Source organism: Centruroides vittatus, unplaced genomic scaffold (assembly GCF_030686945.1).
Source record: "Centruroides vittatus isolate TY-2023 unplaced genomic scaffold, ASM3068694v2 contig_364, whole genome shotgun sequence".
NCBI classification, from domain to species: domain Eukaryota; kingdom Metazoa; phylum Arthropoda; class Arachnida; order Scorpiones; family Buthidae; genus Centruroides; species Centruroides vittatus.
The window spans coordinates 324,016-342,458 of record NW_027122188.1 but is presented as its reverse complement, the minus strand read 5'-3'; the positions used below and the strand labels follow the sequence as shown (position 1 = coordinate 342,458).

The 18,443-nt window shown below is 27.8% G+C and overlaps 1 protein-coding gene and 1 pseudogene across 1 annotated transcript in view; both read left to right on the top strand.

The window, feature by feature from the left end:
* LOC136975073 (uncharacterized) overlaps positions 1-18,443 on the top strand; it is a 111,858-nt gene that overhangs the window by 69,681 nt on the left and 23,734 nt on the right. The window lies entirely within an intron of this gene.
* Positions 3,933-8,496, top strand: LOC136975071 (phosphatidylinositol 4-kinase beta-like; annotated as a pseudogene).

The window sequence follows — 18,443 nt, the reverse complement described above, 5'->3', positions numbered from 1 at the left end:
CAGACCTGTATTTGGGGCTTCCTGTAGGTCGATTTAGTAAACAAAATAAATATGCGTTTTAACTTTCTGTTTAATAGCCCCCTGAAAAAATCTTTATTATATTGATAAATAAACGAACATATTATGTCTTACCTTTACAGTGAAATTCTGTATTTCACTGTTTATTTAAAAATAAATACAAAAAATACGTCTCACGATTCATGATTATTAAATATTTAATTCTAATTAAATTAACATATAATTAAATAATTTTTTATAGTCACATTAATTTATTGTGTTTACAAAAAAGAAAAAAAAATCTAATTCATCATAGAGTTGCACATTTAAAATGATTTCATTTATCCGGATGTCACGACAAGTAAGGTCGATTGTCTCTTATCAAAATGGTTGTCGTCACATGATCTATATTCATTAATTATAGAACGGTGCAGAATTTTAATAATTATATATTTTATCGTACAGTAAAATGGGACATTTATTAGTGAAAAATTTGAATTTGACTTTATCCTTTTACTAGAATGTAAAATTCATATTTAAAATATACTAATTAATTTATATTATTAAATAAATTAATATTTACTAAATTATTAATATATTTTAGATAATATCAATCGATTATTTAGCTTAAACATATATTTGTTTACTCCTGTTAATAATTTTTTTGGCTTGGTACAGCGTGGCACATTTATTGCGTAGAGAATTTCTCTATAAAAGTTATGTAGATGTTATTTTTGTGTAAATGTTTTCCTCATAACTTTATTGATCACGAGAGCGGTCCTGTTTGTATGTGCTGTCACGTAAGTTTGTAATGATATTATTTTTACTTGAATTATAAATTAATTAATAAATTAGATCAATAATGTTGATTCAAAGACATCCGATTTTTCGTTTTGATTTCGGCTTTGGTAAATTTTTATAGTTCATTAAATTTTTCATTTATTATTAAATTTTATTATTGAGTCAGTTCGACCTTTTCAATCTCTAACCTTAATTACTAATAACGCAACTATTAATAAGTAAATTTAATCTTGAAATCTTGTATAAAAGATAATAAGCTTAATTTTATTTTCCTTAAATAATAGATGAACTTATTTAAATTTTATGATTACTTTCGCACGCCTTGAATATATATACTTATCTAAATTTAAATATGATATAATATGCTACATATTATATAACGTACATTTTAAACATTTATAAATAATTCTTACAATAATTAATCAAAACTTTATTATATATTTATTTATTTTGTGACTTAAAATTAAATGAATAAATGTTAAAATGTATGCTCTTACAGATTATTTTAATTTTAGAGTATTTAAAAAAAATACAATATATTAATATAATTATTCTTAAACTTATTTTCACATTAACGTTAAACTTTTCAAAATAATCATTGCTTTTAATTTTTTATGTCTAATTTTTTAAAAATTTTTAATAAATTATCTCGTTAAAAAAAGTATTAATTCAACTGTTTTTATGCCAAGAGATCGATAAAATCGATTTTCTGTAAGCTTACGATAATTATATCATGCAATATTTATCAGCTATTGTAAATTGAACAATTTCATCTTAATGGTGCTTTGAGATGCATCTTGATAAACAGGGAAAATACTAAAAAAAATAAATAAATAAATTAGTATTATATGAAATCAAGATTGTTATTTTGATCTAATGACACAAGATTTAGATCATTTTGTTTTTATATCGACCTCGCAAACGTATAATTACCATATGTAAGTTCGACGTAAAAACATTTTGAAATTTCCTATTCAAATTAAATAAGAATTAATAGAAATTCTACGATTTGTTATTACAAATGATTAAGTTTTATTTAATCTATACACGTTACAAATCCTGCCTATTTAATATAACTAATCGATGGTTTGACAGATGTTACAAACTAGCTATTTTAGTTACTTACATCCTTGATCAAGTGACATTTAGGAAACGTTAGGTTAGAAAAGACAGTAACAGATTATCTCTGCTTTAATTCATTATTGTTAAGCCAATTTCAATAAAATCCAATGTTAATTAGTAATTACTTCTGTCTAATTTATGTTAGAATTTTACTTTCATTATATAAAGTTTAACAGAGTGTATTTGTATTTAATTGATCTGCGATTTTTTAAAAATGTAGACACACAAATTTCCAATGGCGTCTGTCTATCGGTCTGTCTTTTCTTAATCTCGAAAACGGCGTTAAAAGAATAAAATTCAAGACCAGATGTAGAAAGCTTAGGGACAGGAGACCCAATTAACTATATACAAAGTTCCAAAGCAAAGCAAACCACTACAGTACTAATTTGAGGTGAAGAGCATATATTTTAAAAATAAATTATTTAAAAATATGATTAAAAATTGCAGCCCAGCATTGTGACGATGTCACAATAAATAGTTGCTCGTTATGTAAAAATCTTTCTTAATAGAATATGAAGTATTTTTTTAGTGCTAAACTATCTAATTCATCCGAAAGATTACAATGAAACCACGCTATTTTAAATTATTTAAAAAATTTTTGTATTAAATAAAAATCGAACATCATCTCACTCTGCGTAAAATAACGTTTTCAAAGTAAACGAGGAATTTTTGTTTTAGGAATAATCTTTATTTATTGACTTCAAAACAGATAAACAATAAATCAGTCTTATGTTAAAAAATCGATATGGGGAAAACAACTTTCTGAAAAAATACGGAGAAAAATGTCAGGAATTCGATAATATAAAAGATTATGGAGAAACTGGAAAGTTTAGAGAATTTTAAAGGTTTAAATGAATAAATTTTGGGAAATCATAAAAGTTAAAAAATATATTAGAATAAATTAACGATTGAATTGTTTTACGGAAAAAAAATTGGGTTAAAGTGTACCTAGGCAACCCCTATAGCGGCACTTCCGGAATCTCGAAGGCATTTGCGATTAGAAATGCAAATTTTTAATTTTTGTAAGCCCGAGGACGCACGTTCTAACCTAACCTAACCTATTCTAATAAATTACCAATAATTTGGTAATTTAGTAGGGAATAGAATAGGTTAGGTTAGATTAGAACGTGTTCCCTGGATTCCAGCAAACAGAAGAAAAAAAATAATTTGGTAATTTATTAGAATAGGTCAGGTTAGGTTAGAACGTGCGTCCTCGGACCCATAAAAATTAAAAATTTGCATTTCTAATCGCAAATCCTATCGAGATTCCGGAAGTGCGGCCATAGGGGTTACCTAGGTACTCTTTAACCAAAAATTGTATACGTTCCATCCTGAATTGAAATTTGAATAACGCTAGAAACGATTTCGTTATATAAAGTTCAACAAAGTGTATTTGTATTTAATTGGGCTGCAATTTTAAAAAATGTAGACCTATAAATTTTCACCTGCGTCCGTCTGTCCGTTTGTCTGTCTGTCTGTTTTTACTTAATCTTGAAACCGTTTTCAAGGTTAAGTAAAAACAGACAGACAGAAAGTTAAAAATAAATGTTTCTTTAAATATTCTTAAAATCGTGTCTAATAAATATTAAGTAATAGTTCACAAGTAATAGTTAATGTTCAATAATAACATTTTCTGTTATTATTCGGCTTAATATTTAATTTCATTCCGTTTTTATTAACATGCTATTTAAGTCAGAGACATATATAAATAATTTCTATAATTCTGACTTAAATAGCATGTTAATAATTACCAATTGGGTTATTATAGTTAATATGAATGACGAAACGTTAAATGACATTTGACGTTCTCAAGAGGGAGCTGATAATGACGAGTGACGTCAGTTAGTAGAATGGTGTTTTTAGTCGTCGAAGTCAGACGATAAAGTAAAAAAATGTGTTTATTGTCACTTTATTGTCACAGTGCTTAAAATCAAACGTAACGCAAAGTTTTAAAACGGAAAATAAGTGAAATGCTTATTTTACAATGTTTTTCTTTTTTTCTTACAGATGAGTTCTGTACATCTTTATTTTTTGAAACTGTCTTTACCTTGTAATGATATTGTGATGGCTTCCTAGTGTTATGCAAACGTTCACAATATGGCCAACGAGCTTCCTAATGAAGATGTTTTGGCAAAGAAAGTGCGTCTTACATTAGACGTGGGAGTTCATGGTTCATCGCGCGTGCCTCCCTTCACAAGGAAAATCACAGGTTCTCTCTGTCACCAGCACAACTACAGTTTACACCAGGGGTCCCCAACCTTTTTGTACCTAAGAGCACATTCTAGAATACCGGCCGGACGGCGGGCATTATTTATTTTTTCAGAGTGAATTTATACTTGGACATAGTTAATAATACATACACATAATTTACAGAAAACATTTAATTCCAAAAATGTAATAAAACATACACAAGACTATTAACAATAATTTTTACAAAACAAGTAATTACTAAACAATGCATACAAAATCTACAGAGTATAAAAATTCTTTATAAAAAATATAAATCTGAAAGTAAATGTGATTTTTGGAATTGCATTTCATTGGCCATTGCTTCGTAATTAGGAGAGTATGATGATATTCCTGCTCGTAAGCAATCGTCAAGGTGTTCATCTGTAAGTCGTGATCTGTACTTTGATTTTATGATATTCAGAACAAACCGGTTTATTTCATTTCAGGTATGGGAAATTTGGTTGGTGAAGATTTGGCGGAGGGGAAAAAGAGATCGGTCGCATTTCGCTTTGTGCTTTTATCTGTGTTGGACGCCATTTCTACTTTTGAGTGGTTAATCATTAAAAACGAAAAAAACTTTTACATAGCATTTTATTGAAAACCGAAATATTTTTATTTTTATCGTGGTCGCACAGCGGCGGGCACACGTGAAACGATCTGCGGGCGCTATGGTGCCCGCGGGCATAGGATTGGGGACCACTGATTTAGACTATCGGACACCACATACAAACATTCAGACACATCACAGAAATCGTAGCTTAGATTCCGTTCTTCAACAAATTCCTGAAGGCAAAGGACCAGTGCTAAATAATCATTCTCTGCAGTCTAAAGATATTTCTTTGGAAATTTCATCTTCTTGTTCATCAAATCAGTTATACTCTCTGACCAATCCTGGACCAAAGGACACGGACAGAACTAGTTTGGCCTCGGACGACAGCGGAATTTTCAATTTGGACGACGGTGACCGAAACAGCAAGGTGGCCGAGTCCTCTGGTATAGTCATTGACTTCTCCGTGCCATTGCAGACCAAAACCGAAATGCGGGAATACCAAAATTCGGTTTGCAATTCCGAAAATTCAACCGTTGTGATGTCTAAGAAGCCCCCACCGAGAGAATCCTGGCTGCTGCGGTTATTCGAGTCGAAACTGTTTGACATGTCCATAGCTATAACCTACCTCTTTAATTCTAAAGAATCTGGCGTCCAGACTTACATTGGTAATCGTATGTTTAGCTTCAGCGATAAAGAAATCGATTTCTACCTTCCTCAGCTTGTGAGTTTATATGTTCACCATGCTGATCTTGCAGAAGCAATCCATCCATATCTTGTTTATAGATGTAGGAATAGCGTGGAATTCTCCCTCCAGTTAGCATGGTTGTTGTCTGCTTTTTGTGCAGACAGTTGTATTCCACGTCGAAGATCGCAGGATGCAAAGATGAAATCACTGATTTTGTCTGAAGAATTGAGGCCTCGTTTTGTTACTAATGCATTCAATAGTAACTTGTCATCGACAAGTCCTATCTTATCTCCCTCCAAAAAGACTCATCATCGTTCTCTTTCTGACGCAACTGGGCTGTCTCTAGAAAGTTGTGGATTAAGAAGATGTTCCAGTAGTATAGAACAACCCAATAAAATTGCACTAGGCGAATTATCTTCTGGTCATGCATTTGATAATGGATGTACTCTGTTTCGATAGTTGTGAAGGTGTATTTAGTGATCTGAAAGGAATTAAAATAGAATGTCACTGTCAGGCTCCAAGATTTGCTCCAGAACAAGAATTTGTAAAGGCTTTAATTAATATTGGCCTTCGGTTGCAAGCCGTCCCTACTAAAGAACTAAAACCCAAATATTGCAAGCCGAATTGTTCATGTTAAACCTCAACCTACCGGCTTGTGTTTGGTTGCCGATACATTCGGCCATTCTGTCGCATCTCGTCGTTCGCGTACCTCCTCAAGCTGCTGTGGTTCTCAATTCGAAAGATAAGGCACCATATTTGATTTATGTAGAAGTGGTAGCTGTTGAAAACATGCAAGTAGCTGTCGTACCTCCAAAAATAATCAATACTCTGAGACAGACTCGTTCAGAAGAAAATTTGCCTGATTATTTTGTGCAGCATGAACTTTCTAATGTATCTTTTAATATTTATCCCATTTTGGATGATGATGCTGAATGCTGGACTTATGATGACGACGATATTTCAATGCAGTATGTAGCATGTCATAGATCTCTCGATAGAGATACTCTTTCTCAGCATTCTCAAGACAGTGGCACGAGTGCAGATAGCAGAGAACTTTGTTGCTGCTGGTGAAATAAGACGGAGACTTTCCGAAAGTATGAATGTTCCAAAAACGACTTTTAAGAGAGATCCAGAAGATCCATCAGCTGCCGCATTGAAAGAACCTTGGGATGAAAAAGTGAGAAGAAATCAAGAATCATCTCCCTATGGACATCTTCCAAATTGGCATTTGTTGGCAATCATTGTCAAGTGTGGAGACGATTTACGGCAGGAACTTATGGCCTATCAGTTATTAGCAACCTTGCAAGATATACGGGAAAAAGAACACATTCTACTTTGGGTTCTTCCTTACAGAATTCTAGTGACTTCGACTGACAGTGGCCTCATTGAGCCAATATTGAATACCGTCTCTCTTCACCAAGTGAAAAAACACAGCAAGATGTCACTTTTGGAATACTTTTTGCAGGAATTTGGTGCCTTTAATAGTGAAGAATTTCTTTCTGCCCAACGTAATTTTGTCCAAAGCTGTGCTGCATATTGTCTCATCTCTTATTTAATTCAAGTAAAAGATAGACACAATGGAAATATTCTGCTGGATTCCGAGGGACATATCATTTACATTAATTTTGGATTTATTCTTTCGTCGTCTCTTAAAAATTCAGGTTTTGAGAACTCTCCATTCAAACTCACTCAAGAATTTGTTGATGTCATGGGAGGACTTGGCAGTGATATGTTTGAATATTTCAAAATACTTATGTTGCAAGGTTTGGTCTCTGCCCGTGAACATAATGAAAGGATATTGAGCTTAGTGGAGATAATGCAGTCTAGTTCTCAGCTACCATGCTTTAAAAATGCAGCTAGTGCAGTACAAGCACTGAAGGACCGGTTTCACATGGGATTAACGGGAAGAACAGTTGCAGTTATTAGTCGACAGTATGGTAGAATCGAGCATGCATTCACTCACCACCAAAGTATACGACGGATTTCAATATCTGACTAACGGAATTCTCTGAACACAGAAACAGCTTTTATTGAACATTATAGTAATTTTTCCGAGAAAAAGTACTTTCCATTATCATAAACTTGGCGAATGGTTATCATCCAGTGTCTTACATGTAGAAAGATTTTCATTTCTTTGTGATCTAATGTACCGAACATCTTCGACTTCCAAATCTGCCAATTATACACATTGTTACTGTATAGTCGACATTCATGTCGATTCTTTTGCCATTTCACTGCATCGAAATTCTACGGAAAGTGTTTCTATTGAGCTGCTTTGTTACTTTGAGTATAATCAAAAAATATATATATTTGAATTGCATCCACTGTTGCAATTTTATGCTCACTTGTTGGTGCAAAAGTTTGTACATTGTCTAGTGCATTCCAGCGGAATAATGTTTTAGTATCTGTCTGGTATGTGTAACGGTTGCTATATTATGAAAGATTCAAGTCCGATTTTTATATTAAGTCTTCAAAAGTGAGACAGCCATAAACAACTTATTAAATTGTATATCCAGATGCAAACTTTTATTTATACGTCATAACATCTAGGTACGAGGACTTAACAAAGCCGCAAAAAACTCCAAACGTTCGTGCGTTTACCGGACGGTCACCAACTAGAAATATTCGAAGAGTGCAGAGCATGAAACATCATGTACAAAAGAAAATCACCGTCATCTCACTGTAACCCAATTTCTTAACTGAGCAGCAGAAATTCAGAAGAAACGGATATGATTGCCTTATCGTTTTGCCGACCGGGAAACAGTGTATTTCTTTTATATTCGGATTCAATGTTAGTTCCCACACCAGAATTTGATCATGCGAATATGTCTAGGCTGTAACTACTTAACTTTTAGTTTAAATTTATTCGCACATTGTACGAGTTTGTTAATAATTTTTTCCATATATTCCACTTTAAGAGTACTTTTACTTTGTTGCTGATTGGTGAATGTTTTCGATAATCATTGTTTTTTCTTTTTTTTATATAATTATTTCTTACATTTATGTATATTACGTATCTCTGACTTGTAAGAAAAGCAGTGTTTTGGAGATGGGGAAAATGACATTAATAATGTAAATACCTGTACTTTTTAAGAACATTAATAAAGCTTTGTCTTGCTTCCTTATAAAATTTAAATTTATTATTTAGTAATATAATATTAATTTAGAGTCTGAATTTATATATTATATTTTACATTACAGATGCGGTTTTTAAAAAAAATCATTATTATTTACTTATATAATTGTGTATAAGTTTTGTAAAATTCAGAAATTTGACAAGACTTTGTAAACATCCTTTTTAGAAGTTTGTGTATTTTGAAGATATTTGAAATGATGATTTATATCAGAAGTGGCTCGTGAATCAGATGGAATCTCAAAATGTTCATTCGCTACTCGCCAGAGAAAGTCGATATCAAAGAAGGAAAGAAAAACAAAAGTGGATGAAATAAGAAATTCTAGATAAGAAAAAAAAAAAAAATACGAATCCGTATTTATTCGTGATGTAAGATATTCTGAGCATTAACAAATTTGATATCTTGAGTTTGAAAAAGCTTTTAATGTCACAGGTATCAAAAGTTTTTTAGTAGTTATTCTTTCACGTTGCAACACCCGCCCTTATAGAAATATTTCAATATGATAAAACACATTTTTTTTTTATTATTTGCTTCGTCTTCTTTTTCTGACAAAAAATTTAAATAATGATGGTCTACTCTTATTCTGATTTTAGAAAATCTATTCAAGATTATTTTATTAAAAGTTATAAATGTTGTTTTCTTAGAAAATGTATTTACTCTAAAAAAATGTTATATAAATTTAGACGTTATTTAACATAATTTTTCTAAAAGATATAGTATCTGATATATAAGAATTTACAGTAATAAACTTAAACTAATATAGGAGTTTAGTTAGATCTTAAAATAAATAAAAATGAATATAAATTTTTAGATTTATTTAATTGATCGATTATGTTTACAGCTTACAGACACATCTAATCAAACTAAATTTTGTATGATTCAGTAAAATGCTTTTTCAAATTGCGTTAAGTTCTTCGATGTAATTTAATCCGGTTAATGCGTATTGGAAATTTCAGTTTTTACGTTATTCTTAAAAAGAATTAAAACTGCAATACTTTCAATTGATTTTCAGTTCTTTCGCTTTAATAGCGAAAATTTGGTGAAAAGAATGAAGTTGCATTACATAATTTGATTATTATCTGCATAATTACTATTCATTTACATTAAATCATAAATGTAAAAAAAAATTTTTTGAAACTTTATCAGTTAATATTCAAGATCGAAATTCTTAGAATTATGTCTATAAAATTCTTACAAACTTTAGAAATTTAATTAATTAATATTATACAAAGAGATTACTAAAATTTATTAACAGTTTTTAATAAACCGGAACTGTTTGCTTCAAAGAAAATAAATTTTTAGTTATTTATTTAATAATTAACTTTACCAAACATATTTAATTATTAAAAATAATAATTAATGTATATTGCTTAATTTAATATTTAATTTTTATTTGCTTTTTAAGCTAAATAAATTTCTTAAATGGTTAATTTGATGCGTAAAATATCTTAATCGAAATAATTTACTAAATTAATAAAACTAATATACATTAAATAAATAATTCTTGGCTTATAGTATATTTATATACGAATTAATTTAATTAATTCGTATTAATTATTATTAAAAGAACAAAATTTATAATATTGTTGTATGAAATGTCGTATGTACAGTACAGTACAAAAGATCAACTTATTCTATTTTTTATTATAATAGTTTCTATATTTCTTAAATTTTATCATAAGAATATTTCAAACTTGCTCATCGAGTATCAGTTTCATGCATTTTAAATCCGCAGAGGTTATATTTTATTTATTTTTTAAAAAAAAATCTATATTATTTTGTTGAATAAATTAAAGTTTCCGTCAAAACAAACTATTTTTAGAATCACCGAGAGCAAAAGATATTTCTATTAAATGAAATTCGTAAGATTGTTTTAATATGCAAAATGTTGCTTATAAAACAACATTAATTCCGAGATAAGCGATACAGTATTTCCTTTCTCTTACGAATTTGTTCTCCTGTAGAATTTTTAAAAGCAAAATTCGTTGGACAGTACAGTTTATTAGCTGTATGAAATTTAGTAGTTTGAATTACTCATGAATAAAATATACTTCCGTGCAAAGTTTCAAGAATATCAATTTTCGTTGCTTGTTTAATTTTAATTAAAAAATAATTACGTAGTTATAAATTATAGATAAATAATGTTTTGAATTTATTAAGGTGAATTTAATATATCTTCATCCCTGTCATCGTGTTTTTTTATTTAATAATCTTCGCGGATCGATCGCAATCTAAAGGACATACATATCGAGGCCTCGTTAATTTGATACTGCAGCATCTCATAATATTATTTAAAAATAAATTATAAATATAAAGATGACATTTAATTGTCTTAATTACAATCGTTTTAAAAATAAATTTTTCGATTACTTCGAAATTAATTTCATACTAATTAAAATCAAATCGCTTTCTGTTTTATTTCCGTGTGAACTTCTCCGAATATTTTAATTGCCACGCGTTAATTCATTAATTCGTATAAATGTAATACGTATTCTATAAAATATTAAGAAATATATAGCATAATTTCATAATCTAAATTAATATTAATTAGTATATTTATTATTTTTATCGTGCAGTTATATATTTATATAAGATAAAAAATGTAGTCGCATTGACGGTGTCAATGTCTTTAGAACGAATATGTCGTAACGTCTTGATACTGGATCATTTTTATAGAAATGCGTATTTGGAATCTACGAGTATTTTGAGTTTTTTTCATTCAGAAAAAGGGCTGTAAAAACCGAGCTTTACGACGTTGATTCCGAATTCTTTTGGCGTTCGTAATTGGTCGTCTATTCAGTCAAGCTCTGTAGTCGGCACAAATATTGACTTTAAACTGTAGATCTTAAGGTCGATAACCTTCAAATTTTATTCTTAAAAAATCATTTATTAGTTAAATAAAACGCCAATTTTTTTTTTTTTTTTTTTTTTATATATATATATATAGAAAAAGGTTCGATTTGATATTTTAACAAAATAAGTATAGTTAAAGAAAGGGGGGAAAAATTGTTTACTTCATTTATCTGTAAGAAACGTCGCTCGAAGGTGTTGTATCTTTGAAATGAAACTTATCGTTGTCTGGAATTTGAAAGTGGAAAAACAAAATAGGAAGATGGGAGGAATCTTTCTCTAAAAGGACGACTCCTCCTTTCCGTTTGACGTCACAAGGCAGCAGAGTAACAATACGTCCGTCGAGCCGTATCTGCCAGCGACATGTTTTGGATTCTGAAGAGATCGGCAGCTCGATGGGCCTTTTGCAACAGAATTACAAACAAGAGTGAGTAAACTAATATATTATATATAGATACACAAGCGTATAGATTTGATTCTTCTATTTTCAAACTTAAAACGAAGCTTAAAATTTAACGAAATTTTATCAATAATTATGAATGTTAGATTCTAGAGAATTATTTTATTAATTTAAGAAAATTACGTATTTATAATTTTTATCAACGCTTAAAACAAGTATCTTAGAAATACTGATATTTAGTACTGGATAAAAATTTATTTTATAAAAGATTGACTTTAAAAATTCACTTTAATCTTATTTAAAGTGTGTTATTTTTTTTTATATTTTATTTTTATAGAATAAAAAATTTTGCAGTGATAAAATCGAGTAGAATATATTTTTTTCATTATGTTTGAAATAGTAATTAAGAAGTTCTATTATTTGTTGATTAAATTTCGAAATGAAATCGAATAAAATTAATGAGATAGTCCATCATAGCAATTCATTGAATGATTAATTCCGCTAGTAATATTATGAATTTTAAATTTATTTACACAAAAGTATAATCGACAAATAAGAGAGTTTTTTACATATTTATGAAATAATATATCGTGCTTTTTATTTATTTTTTACAAGTTTTTTTTTGAGTAAATTCTGTATAAAAATATTGAAATTTAAAAGAAGCGGATTAACTATTATATGAATTGTAAATATTTTTATTAATTTAATTTAAAAATGCTTGATTAATTTTAAAATGATATTCTTCTAGAGGATTAGTTTTCAACTAATTTTCTTCTTCGGTTAATTTTAATATCCAATGGAAGAAAATGTCAAATCAGCATAAAAGATTATTCGATTGGTACAAATAAAACTTTTTCCAACTTTAATCATTTTCGATTTAATAAAATATTTTATCCTTCGATAATGTTAATCTATGAAAACATTTTACTGCATCAGCAATCTCTATGATTTTTTTGAAAATGCGTATAATAAAAATTGAAATTTTATCGAATAGAATATAGAATCTGAATGATGTACTTTGAATAAATGATTTCTGTGTGTTATTCGGTATCTTTTCATAATTAAATCACTACTTTAAAAATAAAATCGTTAAATTACTTTAAAAGCTTTTAAATATGCGTTAATAATACTAAATTACTTTAAAAGCACTTTAATAACGAATGTAAGAAAGATTAATTTTATACTCTTCCTGAATCAAACATAAATACTAATCACATTTATATAGATAATTAAATGCATTTCTTATTTTGGTATTTTTAAAAATTAAATTATATTTTTTTATAAAAACACTCGGGTGAAAAAACATTTCCGTTTTTATTAATTGATTTTACTTTCCCGGCTTATTATTTACTGTACAAGCCGGGTATAAACGGTACTAGTACAGTATATAACACGGAAAAGTATTGGAATCGTGTCAGTTGACTCTCCGGGTATTTTGCTAATCTCGACGTTTTGAGCCCCCTGAACCTAAAGAAACTGGAAAAATTTCGTATATATATATATATATATATATACATGTATATGTGTGTGTGTGTTGTATATCAGAATGGGGTAATGATTAAGAAATGAAATTTGGCACGATAGCTTGTGTATAAGAGGCATTGAAGATATTAAATTTTAGAGGTTAAAGATAAAAAAATGTAGGGAGATAGTGGGATCATGTGTCATATTTCTAGTGGGATCGGACTTAATGAAAACTTTACCCATTACTGGTATTTACAGTTTCTTAAAAATTCTTCTTTATTTTCAAAATTAAGCCTTTTACCTTTCTTTAATAATCCATAATATAAAAGTTATTTTTAATAATAAATGGAGCCCCACACAATTTTAATTTTATGCTAATATGACAGTGTTTTTTTTACCACAATCCGTTGCTGGATTCTTTGTTATTGGATTATTTTATAAAAACATTCGAAATTTTATAGTATAAAAATTAGAAAGTTATATATATATATATATATACAGTCTAATGAATATTTTTTTTTACTCTTACGATAAATATTCATCTATGAGACTATTAATTTTATGTGCATAATTTATAATTCATTGTCTATTGGCTCGACAAGATCTAATTTTATTATTATTTTTTATTAAGATAAATTTTTTATGATATAAATAAAATTTTAATTTGATAGTAATTAATACATTTAAAAAACTTTATCAATAAAGGTTATCGTTTAATAAAAGAATCCAAGCGGCTAGTAAAGTTTCATAGAAACGTTTCACAATCGAAATTAACTTTTAGGTATATTGACAGAATCATATAACATTATTTTTAATGCATGTTACTTGTATATTATGAATGTTATTTTTTTAGAAATTGGAAGAGTACACAATGCTATTTAAATCGAAAAAATGGCATTAATGCTGGAAGATGGATTTTTTTTTCTGATTTAGTCCATTCTCAAATTCATATTTATATGTTTTTCATTATATTTACATTTCTTAGAAATTGATGTACACAGAAATTACAATGAAAAAGAATTAACAGTATCATTACTATATCATTGATTGTAAATAAAGTTTTAATTCCGATTCTTCTGTTGTTCCTGTTCGATGACTATTCCGATGCATTGGATTTTTTGGCAAGTTATAGCGTGGTATCTCGATAAGTTTCGTGTCTATTAATCTTGTCATATTGTCATTTATAGAGGATTTATTATATTATTAAAAGACAATTGGGTAGTATTCAATAATTTAATAGAAATACTTAATAAAAATAAATGAATTATTTAGTATATCTATAGCTTATATTCTTTAATGTGTTTTACTCGAAGATTATAATTGTTAATTTATTAATATTTATAAATTATTTGTAGCATTACAAGATTGAAATTCGTTTTCTTTAGATTCGTATTCTGGAAAATTTATGGAAAGTATTGGATTAGGCTCAAGGGAAAATCGTGGATATTTTAATTATTTATAGGATTATATTACAAATCGTATACTTATAGCAATAATACGAATCTGAAGATGTTCATATTAAAAATTTAAATATGTTTTTATATATTAATAAAGGAGAAACGAATCATTTACACTTATAAATGCATAAAATTGGTTTTTTCCTTCTACACAAATCATCGTTATTACTCTAAAATTTGTTGAATTTAGAAAAGAAAACTCAAACTATAGTGGACTCTAAGTTAACTGGTACCCGTGGGAATTGGTAGATGCCACATAAATGTTGTTTCTGGTTTCTTGGCAGTTACTATTAAAAATAGTCCTAAATAATACTGTAACTCATAATATACCATACCTTCCATAATATACCATACCTTACTGTAATCTCTGTATTTACTTGATATTATTATTGAAATATAGTAATTAAGACAAATTTAACTTAATGTAACTCAGTTTTATTATAAAAATCAGCTTTGTGAATGTTGTTAAATGACATTTGAAGACAAATATGTTGTGAGCATACAACGAAGCTACAAATTAGCTACAAATTGATTTTTATTTTTATTATTATTAACTTTTATCACTTGGAAAAAGATGAAATATTTTACCATGTCGTTTCAAATCTAGCTCTTCCACAGAAATTAGTTTAATAATTATTTAATTAATTTGTAAAATTTATTAGTAGAACTAAATGTTGATTTTCAATTTTTAAAACTCATTTATTTATACTACATACAATCTAATAAACAATAATTATAAAATATTGTTTACTTAATTATCTTTTAATAACTAAATTATTTTTATAGTAAATAACATCGAATTAAAGACAGATATTGTTCTTAAGTTTCAATATTTTTTAAATTAAATTTTTATATTAATAATCGTTAAAAAAGTTATAAAATATATACGATTTTAACATTTTGTAAAAAAAAAAAAAAATTAAACTTATTAAAAGTGAATTAAGTAAACAATGTTTTTGAAATCAAAGTAAATAGATTACATAATGAAAAATTGAAACTTTATAAAACATTGCAAACAAAAATATGAATAAATAATGATTTATTATTTTACTTGGAGAATTGTAAAAATATTTCTATCGACGTTTGGCAACTGTTTTTTTTTTTTTTACGGTAACTTCTAGTTTATGTTTGGGTTGTCAAATGTAAAGAAAAGAAAATGGAGTTGTTATTCCATCAATATTTGTTAATATTCCTGAACCAGTTCATTTCTATAATATTGGAATTCGTTTTTATCGAAAAATAAATAGGTTGGTCGCACGGCAATGTATTAATTTTATTTGTCAGAATTATTCGAAAACATAAGTTAAATAAAAATCTTCTGTTTTTAAGTACAGTACACTTCATCTTAATAATTTTTTATAATCATTAAAGTATTTATTTTTAAATGAAAATCAACATTTTCAATGATTTAATCATATTTATTTCATTTTAATTATTTTTGTAAATAAGATTTAAAGCGTTTATATTTATAAAGTCTTTTTTCCTGCATATTTAAGATGTACATTTTTTATTAATTATACATTTTTTACATAACTTTTATATTTTATTGGAAATTTCTCTAAATTATATTAGGTTGTGAATTGAATATTTAAATAAATTCAATTATTAATCTTAGAGTCTAAAAATATTTATTTGGTTGTGTTTGAATGTGGAATTAGTATAGAATTTGAACTAGATGAATATTTAACAGTAAAATAAATTATAACACATTCATTATCACCCGTTCAAGTTTTAATATTCGCATCTTGCTCGAGCATTGAGATTTTCTCATGTGATAATTGAATTTTTTTGTTGCATTATCTGAATGTAGATCATTTACTTCTAATTTTAACCAAATCAACTGTAAGTTTTTTAATTTAACTTTTAAAAATTTAACTCAAATTCTATTAAATTCAGCGATATTAAGCGAAGATTAATATCTTAACTTTAAATTTCGCTAGATTCAATTACTATCGCTTCATTTTAACTTTTAATTGAAATTTGTTGAAAGTATTTGACCTTTTATGGCATATTTAAATAACTTTTTAATCATAACGATATTCAAATAGATCGATAGATCGAAGATTATCACATAAAAAAGGATTTGAAAAATCAAATCGATCAGTTTACGAATTGATAAAGTAATGATAGACTTACCTGAAATCATCCAGAAATCTTTTTATTGATAATTCTTCTTTGAGATATTTTGTTCTTTAAATTTATTCTTTCTGTATTTTTTTCGATTAAAAAATATCATATTTTATAGCTTCTTTTAAAATAAAATAAACATTCTTTTAAATTAATATAATTATTTTGTTTCTAATTAGGATAGTATGATCCAAGATTTAATTTTAACTATATAAATTTTACAACGTGAATTTTGACGCTTTTCTCACATTAAAATTCAATTTAAATTTCCTGTTATCAGTCGGTAATTATGTAATAAGCATTCTTTTTCCGTTTTCACAGGGTTATCTTCGAATCCGATCCGGATTCGCGTAATATTTTATGGGTCATTCAAGTCCAGAATTTGTTATCATCCCCCATGACCATTTTGGTTGATGTTATTGCAGGTCAGATGAACAAAATTGAGCTGGCTGCAATAGAATCTGGAAAATTCGTATAAAATCCTATCAAATCCAAATTTCTGCTATGAAAAGTTTATTAAAACATTATTTAATAATAAAAACATATTCCTAAATAAACTCGATCGATTTAATATATATATATATATATATTATATATTATTATTTATGGCTTTATTCTTTGATAGTGATAATTTGTATAAATAACAATAAATTATAGTTAATTCTTACTTTTCAGGCTGTTATATATAACAGAGGGAAAGTATGGCGATCGGTCAAAAAATGACCCCCAAGATTTTTAAGTTTTGGACTCTAGACTTTGAAACTTCAAGAAATGCAAAAATATTTGGGTTGTTTTTTTCTGTATGTATGGATGTTAGTGTGTGTGAGGCACGAGTTTGTTCATTCTGTTTGAAGCTTAATAATCCGCGTGCTTTTTGTCGAAAATATCCGAAATTTTGCAAGAAGGTTTGTTTATTAGGGGAATTGATGCTATTAAATTTTGGTGGTTAAAGGTCGAGGGGGTGGGGAGATAATGGGAGTCTTGTATCTCCAGTACGGTCGGACTTAAATAACGATTTTACTCATTATTAGCATTTACAAAATTTTATGAAACCCATCCCTACTCTCAAAATTAAGCATTTTACCATTTTATAATGGTTACAAATATAAAAAGTTTTTTAGTAAAATATGATAACAGATGGTGCCACAAAATGCTGCCGGGAAAGTTGAGCAACTCGTCGCTGGATTTTTATTTAAATAAAATGAATTTTACATTTAGGAAGAATATTTTATAAATTATTTTTGAGTCTGAATGTGAAAAGTGTATAGAAATGTAAATATTTTCTATACATTTCTCAATTATTCGTATTTATATCGTCCTATGTATGAATGGAAGGAAAGTTCATTTCACACTATGGTTGGTTTTAATCATTTTTGTTGTTCATAACTATTTTAAACAGAGAAGGTTGAAATCTGTAGGAAAATGATTAAAAATTAGATGAGGCTACATTCCGATGCGATTCCTCATTCTTTGATTGATCGACAAGAAAGGTGCTGTGTGTAAAACACTTCCAAAATTTAGCAAAGATTACTTAAGAGGAAATTTTAATGCAAAATTCAGAAAGACAACTATCATTGAAATGGGCGTTTTAAAAAGGATACTATAAACATTAAAACGGTGAAAAGGA